This window comes from Mastomys coucha, unplaced genomic scaffold (assembly GCF_008632895.1).
Source record: "Mastomys coucha isolate ucsf_1 unplaced genomic scaffold, UCSF_Mcou_1 pScaffold14, whole genome shotgun sequence".
NCBI lineage: Eukaryota > Metazoa > Chordata > Mammalia > Rodentia > Muridae > Mastomys > Mastomys coucha.
In genome coordinates, this window is record NW_022196896.1 from 40,550,066 (window position 1) to 40,558,303 (window position 8,238).

Below are 8,238 nucleotides of genomic sequence, written 5' to 3' on the forward strand. Positions count from 1 at the left end.
TTTTGGGTTCGACCCTTTTTTCACTATGGATGGAGACAAATAAACAGTTGCTGCAGAAGGAACCTAGTATCCGCGTGTCTTCTTCCCAGCGAGAAGACCACACGGGCTACAAGGTATTAGCTGAGCTCCAACCTAAAAGAGAATATATTGTTTTAAATAAGTCCAAGGAACTTATTTTTCTACCTCCAAATGAGCATCTAAATGTGTTAGCTTGATGTAATGACTTCATGTTAGTTTGTATTTCTTCTCTTTTCATTTTTAACATCAACATGTGTATATAGAGTCTACTCAACTACAATCCAGATTGTCCTCAATGGCTCAATAGAAATCATTTTAGTCAATGACATTAAGACAAATAAGAAGGGTAGGCCACCTTCTTTTGTGATTAGACTTCACTTACCTTTAAAAATGCATGAAGGAAGAAATACAGATGATGCATGAAATAACTTCCTGCTCTCAGCAAGGAAGTTCACCAAATACTCTTTGGCAACCATATTTTTAAGAGCTTGACACTTAAAAATACTGTGTTTCTAATGATAACATAAAACTACCCCTGAAAGTCGGTTCATCACAATCCTACAATAGGCATGTTGATGTATTTATTGTTACATTAGAAGGTGAGGCTTCTAGACCTTCTTGTCCAGATCTGAGTGCTGATATGTTCTGGAAGTAGGATTCAACAGTACAGAAGTTCCCTCTGTGGTCTTTTGTGTGATTCTTAGCCCACTGCATTCACAATGGTAACCCAAGAAAGACTCATTCTCATGGAAAGTTGATTTTGCAGATGGGATCCAGTCTATAATGGTTATACTTGCCAGTGTTTGACTTTTACAGTGGTGGGCATGTGTGCAATAGAAACCATAATTAAGATAGTGAATTTGGACCTTTTCTTTGGCAAATAGCATGTGGTACAGTCTTCTGTCCTGACAGTAGCAACAGCAGCTCCCAGTAGTCCACATGATCACAAGTGAAAAGACTGGCATTCCATAGTGCACTGTGTTGCTGGGCTAGGATATTCTGTATGTCTGATGAATTAATTATGCATTGATTTATAATATCTTCATACTAAGTTGGATGGTGTGGAGGACATTGTGGGGAAGCCACATGTCAGGAAATAAAAAGCAGAATGGAGGAGACACCCTAGATCATGACCTCTTTGGAATTTCTGGAGAAAGGCCAGGATAAGGTGACCAGGTTAGGATTGGCTACTTTGAATAATTTCAGATATCTCTCATCTATGTTGATGAGATGCTTCAGTTGCTTGTCACTTATCCTGGAAAGATAAGAACAGAGAAATATTATCTCTTAGGGTATGTGGGCCATAAGGGGGAGGTGTGGCTCTGATTGGCCATTTCTGCATGTGAGAGATATGATTCCCCAGTCGTTTGTTATCTTTAAAAACAGACTAGCCATGGGAGAGGCATTCTGTTCATGGTGAAGAAGCCTTTTTAAATGCTAAAAATAAACATTGTATTACACACTCCATACATCTATATATTTTTTAATATTGTTTCATTTCTCTAAAAAATAATGAAAACATCAAAAATATAATGTACAAACACATGCCTTTTCATATTTATGAAGCAGATTTATTACTAATAATTGCAATTTTTTTCAATAATTGCAATTTAATAGAAGAGTTAGTGAATATTTATAACTACCTCCTTGATCTATCTGTCTTCAGTCAGATTCCTTGGGTCCTTCTCTAATCAGACCACAACTTTGAAATATTTGTGTCTATTTGCTCTATTTTTAGTAAGAAAAAAGTTATTGATCCAGTCACAATCTTGTCGAAGCATTCAGATTTCTTCTTTTATTCACTAAGTTTTTGCCCACTCCTGTGTTGTGAATTCCAACTTTGCCACTGGTGTTTGAAACTGAACCTAATCTGTGCCTTCTACTGCACACAGCCCTTCACCTGTCATAGTGATCCTTAATACAGTCAGTTACATGTTTCATCACCTGTCATGAATATTTCTTTAGCAGTACTGAAAACAGTAACAATTAAAATTGGCCCAGTGTAATAAACTAAAAGAACACAGACTTTTAGACTCAAACTGGTCAGATTTGAAATTTTGTATCCTACCAAAATTAGTGTGGAGTTTTATTGCCCAGCTCTTGCTTTCTACTCTTGTCTAAACACAGAGTGATAAGGGTGGGTGACAGGGAGTCACACAGTTCCCAGATCTACACTTCAGTTCTGGGTTTGACACAAAAGCTGGTCTAGATGCCTTTGTAAAAATTACACTCTGAAAAGCTTAAAGTCCTTGGAGGGCACTAAACTATGAGGGTATGAGCAGACATTACAAATGACAGGAAAAGCCATTTATTTTGGGGATTGGAGAAAATACACTTTACAAAGATTCAGTCTTGAGGTTGGGGTATATCTAGTGGTGGAATGTGGGCAAGACTTTAGTTTCTGCTTCCAGTATTGCAGGATGTTTGATCACACTGTGAACCCTGAGAATTGTGTTATCGACTGGAAAGACCTCCTCCTAGTTGTGGTGTGGCTCAGCCCTTGTACACACTTTTAATCCAAGAGTGTTTTGTTTACTGTAAACAAGATTAAAGAAAGTCAACCATAGGTTGAGAGGCAGAGGAAGCAACCAGTTGACAGGGATAAAAAATAGGGAAAAATGAGTATGAGGGAGCCAGGAAGACTGATAGGGTCAGGTAGGGAGATGCACAGGAAGTAGAACGGAGGGACATTCAGTTTGAAGGGTTTTTAAGATGTTGTGCTCTACAGTGGGTAAGGGGACTTTTTAGAGTCCACCTCCAGGGGAGGGACAGGACTTTAAGTAGAGTCAAAAGCTATGACCCAAAATTGTTCCTGACTGAAGAAACTGAAGGAAAAAAAATGGAGAAGAGTATGAGAGAAAAGAGGTCCAGTGACAGGTCTAAGTTGGGATCCAGCTCAAGGGGAGCCGCGGGGCCCTAAACACTGTTACTGATGCTGTGGTGTGCTTGCAGAAATGGCTGCCCTCTAAGAGGTCCAACAAAAAGCTGAAAGAGTCAGATGCAGATACTAGCACACAAAGCAATGGACAAAAGCCAGCAACCCCTGTGGTTGAATTGGGAAAAAGCTGGAAGGAGCTGAGGAGGAGGGAGGACCAGCAGTCTTAACTGTCCTGGACCGCTGAGATCTCTCAGACACTGAGCCACCAACCAGGCAGCATATACCAGGTGATATGAGGCCCCTGACACATACACATCAGAGAACTGCCTGGTCTGGCCTCAGTGGGAGAAGGTGCACCTAATCCTTGAGAGACTTGAGGCCCCAGGGAGTGAAGAGGCCTGGGGATGGGGCAGGCGTAGAAGTGGGGGTATAGTGATATCCTATTGGAGATGGGGGGGGGTGACAACGAGGTATGAAATGGGGAGTGGTTGGGGTGGTAGGAACAGACTGGGATAAGGATGAAGTCTGGACTGTAAAAAGGGATTAAAAAATAAAAACAAATAAATTTAAATTAAAAATCAGTTTAGCATTAAAAAAATAAAACAAACAAAAAAAGACGTGATGGAGAAGAAGATGTTGCTCTTCCTTTTGGGACACTGGCTGAGGAGGAAGGTTAGTGGGGTGTTGTCTGAACTAGCAAGCTTTTACCCTAGCATCTGGCTCTTGAGTCTTTATTGATAAAATTGAACTTTTTAGATTTTGTAAAAAACAAAACCCAGAACAATATTCACCCCAAATGGCATAGTATTTGTGTCTTTTACTTTACCAGGAACATAATTCTTTCATTACCTGACTTTGTTTTGCCTAATTGATGTTTTGAAAATAATGCAATGAAATGTAAAATCTTCATGACTAGGTTCCTTCTTAAATTTCTAAAATAATCTTACAGTCTTGGCTTTATTAAGCAACAAGTTTTATGGGCTGGCCAAATGGCTCAGCAGGTAAAGATGCTTGCTACCATGTTTACTGACTGGAGTTTAATCTCCTTCCTGGACTCATAGATGGATAGAGAAAACTGATGGCTTCAAGTTGTCCTCTGACCTCTACACATGTTCTGTGGCACACACAAGGTCACACACACATATGTTCTCTCTCTCTCTCTTTCTCTCTACGTCTCTCTTCCTCTTTCTCTCCCCGTCTCTCACACATACAGATAAATACAATAAAGCAAGTTTTAAAACACAATGTCATTTGATTAAAAACTATGAAATTTAAAAAGCCAATAATTTGCTTTGAAAATATTTTGTCCAAATTCATCCAATGAATCAGTATGTTTTGAAAAAACAAATACATATCATAAGTTGGAGGAAATCTTGGATCACTGGAGAAGATCTGATTAGAAAATATGTCCAGGAAAATGCACTGTCAAGATATACCATTTATAGAAAAAAACATCTTAGAATCTATTTTAGAAACTGGATGTAAAAGAAAACATTTATCATTGGTTCCAGTCACTGCACTGAGCACAGATGTTTCATGTCCAAGCTATAAAATAAATGAAATATCTCTTAATCAAAGAGAGGGCTTGGGAGATGGATGGTTCAGTGTGTGAAATGTCTGTATCTCAAATCTGTGAACATGAGCTCAGATCACCAGAATCTCCATAAAGCTGTATGTCCTAGCATTCCTATAGTGAGATTTTAGGGCAGAGAATGTAGTGTCCTGAGCAGCTTGCAGGCTAGGTAGCCTGGATTGTGCACAGACTAGTAAGGGAGTGCAAGGTATGGAATGACACCTGAGGTGGCTGTGCAGTGTCGACATGTGTATCTCCGCTTCACTTGTCTCATGTATATATAAAGCACATTGGCACATGGGAGGAGGAGAGGAGGGGGGAAGGGAAGAAGATAGAAGGAAGGTAAAGTACATGTACACAAAGGAGAGAGGACGGTTTGAGGGAGGGAGAGAGGGAGAGGAGAGAGAGGAGCAAGGATAGAGGAAGAAGGAGAGAGAATTCTGAAGTGGAGGTACAGAGGAGAGAGAATTCTGAAGTGGAGGTACAGAGTAATAATACTATTTATTAAGCAGAACATTTACTGTCTGTTCATTTTCTGCTGCTATAACAGTATTCAAGAAGGAGAAACTTATTTAGGCTCACAGTTCTACAGAGTATGTGTAAATCATAAATAATGAGAGCCTAGATAACTGTCACTACTTTATACCTGCAAGATCAAGAATGAAGTTACAGCTTTACTGCTTTCAGGAGGGCCCCACCACCATACCCAAACTCTCCCCATGAGGTCACACCTCATCTACTGCTATAATGATAATCAAATTTCAAACAGGGTATAACTGTATTCATTCAAACCACATTACTAACTGTAAGTATCTAGAAGAATGATACATTAAAGTATATTAACTGGATTTATTGTACAAGATTTAAACACAAAACATTCAACCTGATTCCTGTCTATGACTCAGATCCTACCTTATGAATGACCAGCATATTTTAAATAAAACCTTTTACAAATTTTATTCATTTTCTATTATGTATGAGTGTTTTGTCTATGTATGAGTGTCATCACATGCATGGTTGGTGCCTTCAGAACTCAGAAGAGGGCAACAGATGCTCTGATACAGGAGTTATGGGTGATTGTGAACCACTATGTGGCTGCTGGGAATTGAACTGGGTCTTCTTCAAGAGCATCAGGTGCTCCTTCATTCAGTAATTGTAAAGGGTAGATAAGTGTGGGTGTGGTTATCTTATGCTTGTGGAAAATCAGCTTATGTTCCTCAAAATCATCTTTCTCCTAGGACCAAAATCATCTGAGAGTGAGTGTTAGTCGTGAGATATGGGGCAGTATCTGCTTCAGAGGGAGAGAATTTGCTGATTGCTGTTTTCTACTGTAGAATTCATATCATCTTTGCAGAGTACAACGTCATCCTAGCATTTTATATTTAAAGTTTAAATTTATGCTGGCCAATAGCAGTTCCACTAACTCACCTCAAATGAACTTTAACCCTTTGTGTTAGGGTTATTGTGAGTTGCTTTATTATAGCTGAAGATGAGCTGGCATTTATGGAGATGTGTATCTGAGAAATAGGTTTCAAGCTGCTTATTCCTTGATAGTTCTACTGGAGCAAAAGAACATGCTGTCCTAGGCAGAGTGCCTGGTTCCCCAGGGTGTGCACCAAATGAAATTGTGTAGCACAATGATCTTGTTTGCCCAGACATTCTTGTTTTATTTCCTTCCTTTCAATGTATCTAGTATGAAGTAACATTCCTGATCACTTCCCATTTCCTAACAGAGATTCAAACTAGAATGAAAACTCAAGACAATGTCATTGCAAAACTACAGGCAGAAGCCCACTAGGATGAAAAGTTTACTGACACAACAAGAAATATCCATATAGGCTGGTATCTGTAGCCATTATTCAAATGGTTCATGACTTAATAAATAAGCCTGTTCTATAGTTATTGGCATAAATTCTGGACTTTAAGATGGAGTTTGTTTATGAACCCACATATTAAAAATTACATATTAAAATCTAATATTTAAGTGTGAAAATAAGAGATGGAATTCCATTGGATAATAGTAGAAGTCAAGGCTATGTCAAACCACAGAATCATTGTAGTCCTGAATTCCATGGCACCATTGAATCTGAGTTACTAGCCACTAAGAGCAGTTAGTGTGAATGTGACTGATTGATTGGATGTTTTTAAAAATCATGAGAGACAATGTGTTCATTTAGCATAGGGTCAACAATTGTGTTGGTCTTGAAATTCATTATCAAAATAACTCCTGGTGTGAACAAGCTCAAAGCAAAGGGAAATGAAGCATTTGTGTGACATTGGTCAGCAGAGCTCTGAGGGTTTCAGACACCACAGAAGTTCAAGCACACATTCTGTTACTTGCTAGCTTTTATTCTGGGAAAGCTATTTGCTGGGTGCCTCCACTTCTCCATCCACAAAAGATGAAATTGAATGCACCGTCTTCTGGACATTATCTCCAGGATGAAATGCATTGGTTCAGTGCAGAAATCGCTGTGACTGTGTTAAGATGGTAGATGTGGCATTTGTACCTTTTCAGGCAGAAAGGAAGGAAACTCTCTGTGTTCCCTTCCCTTGCACAGGCAGAGTCCTCAAAGCCACTGTGTTCTTTGGGAAGGTACTTGTTGCTGCTTATTGTAAATAGACAAGGCAAAAGTCATCAAGGAAAGGGAGTACTATGCTTCAGGGCTCAAGAGTCTCCTTCGTTCAAGAAACCTGTAGAGACTGTCTTTGTTGTCTGACCTCCATGTTGAATCAATTTCAAGAGGTCCTGCTGCTAGTGGATGTGAGGTGGGTCAATTGGACTTAGCCAGGGCTCTGTCTTTCATTGAAAATCATTTGTTTAAGGAGCTGTGTAAGGCGTCTTACAAATAGATTCAGACAAGGTCTCTAGCACATTCTACAAATTGGATTCTGTGTACTTGTACATTATGCTGACAGGCACTCTGAGAGCACAATGAGGTCAAAATAGTCTCACTAAAAAATTGCCAAAAAAGGAGAAAAGATATCAAGGTAATATGTCAGAAAAAAGCATCTTAAATTCAATCCAAGATCAGGATTAAATTTCAACCAATCTTTTAAAACTATGTGTTCTTATTATTTTAAATGATGTTTCTGTGCATCTTCCAGAAGGATCAGGTCATCCAGGGGCTAGCGTCACGCTAGTGACACAGGGGTTTGTGAGCAGTCTGACAGTGACAACAGGAAGAACAGCAGTACTCTTAAGAGGTGAGCCATTTCTCCAGCCCCTAGTCAACCACGAAGGTTATACGTGATCAAAGTTATTAAGATGCAGAGTCATAGGGTTTCAAAGACACAGTTATAAAGAACTTACTATATAATGCATTGCATATTGTAAGCATAAGGAAATTATTAATATACAATTCATAGTTTTAAATGGTTCACAGCTTCAGAGGCTTTGGCCTCTGTGTAAGCAATCAACCAAATGAAACAAAGCAGACTATAAATACCATGAATAGGGATGAAGTTTAGTCTAAAAGCACACTGGTGGACTGAACCAATCTACTAAAATTTAACTAATTCATTACCATTGCAGAGTGCTGCATTCTTAGATGGAGCCCTCTCCACAGGGAAGGCGAATATTTATAAGCTCCATTGTTGACTAATTTCTAAACTATAGGGTATAGGATATAAATGGGCTCCATTTGAGAATGGGGTAGTCTGAATTAAAACACAGTGCAACCTAATTTATATAGGTGGCTTGAACAAGTACCTGACATCTCCTAACTTTATACCAGAACTCAGTGACATTCTAATTTCCTTCTCTAATCTC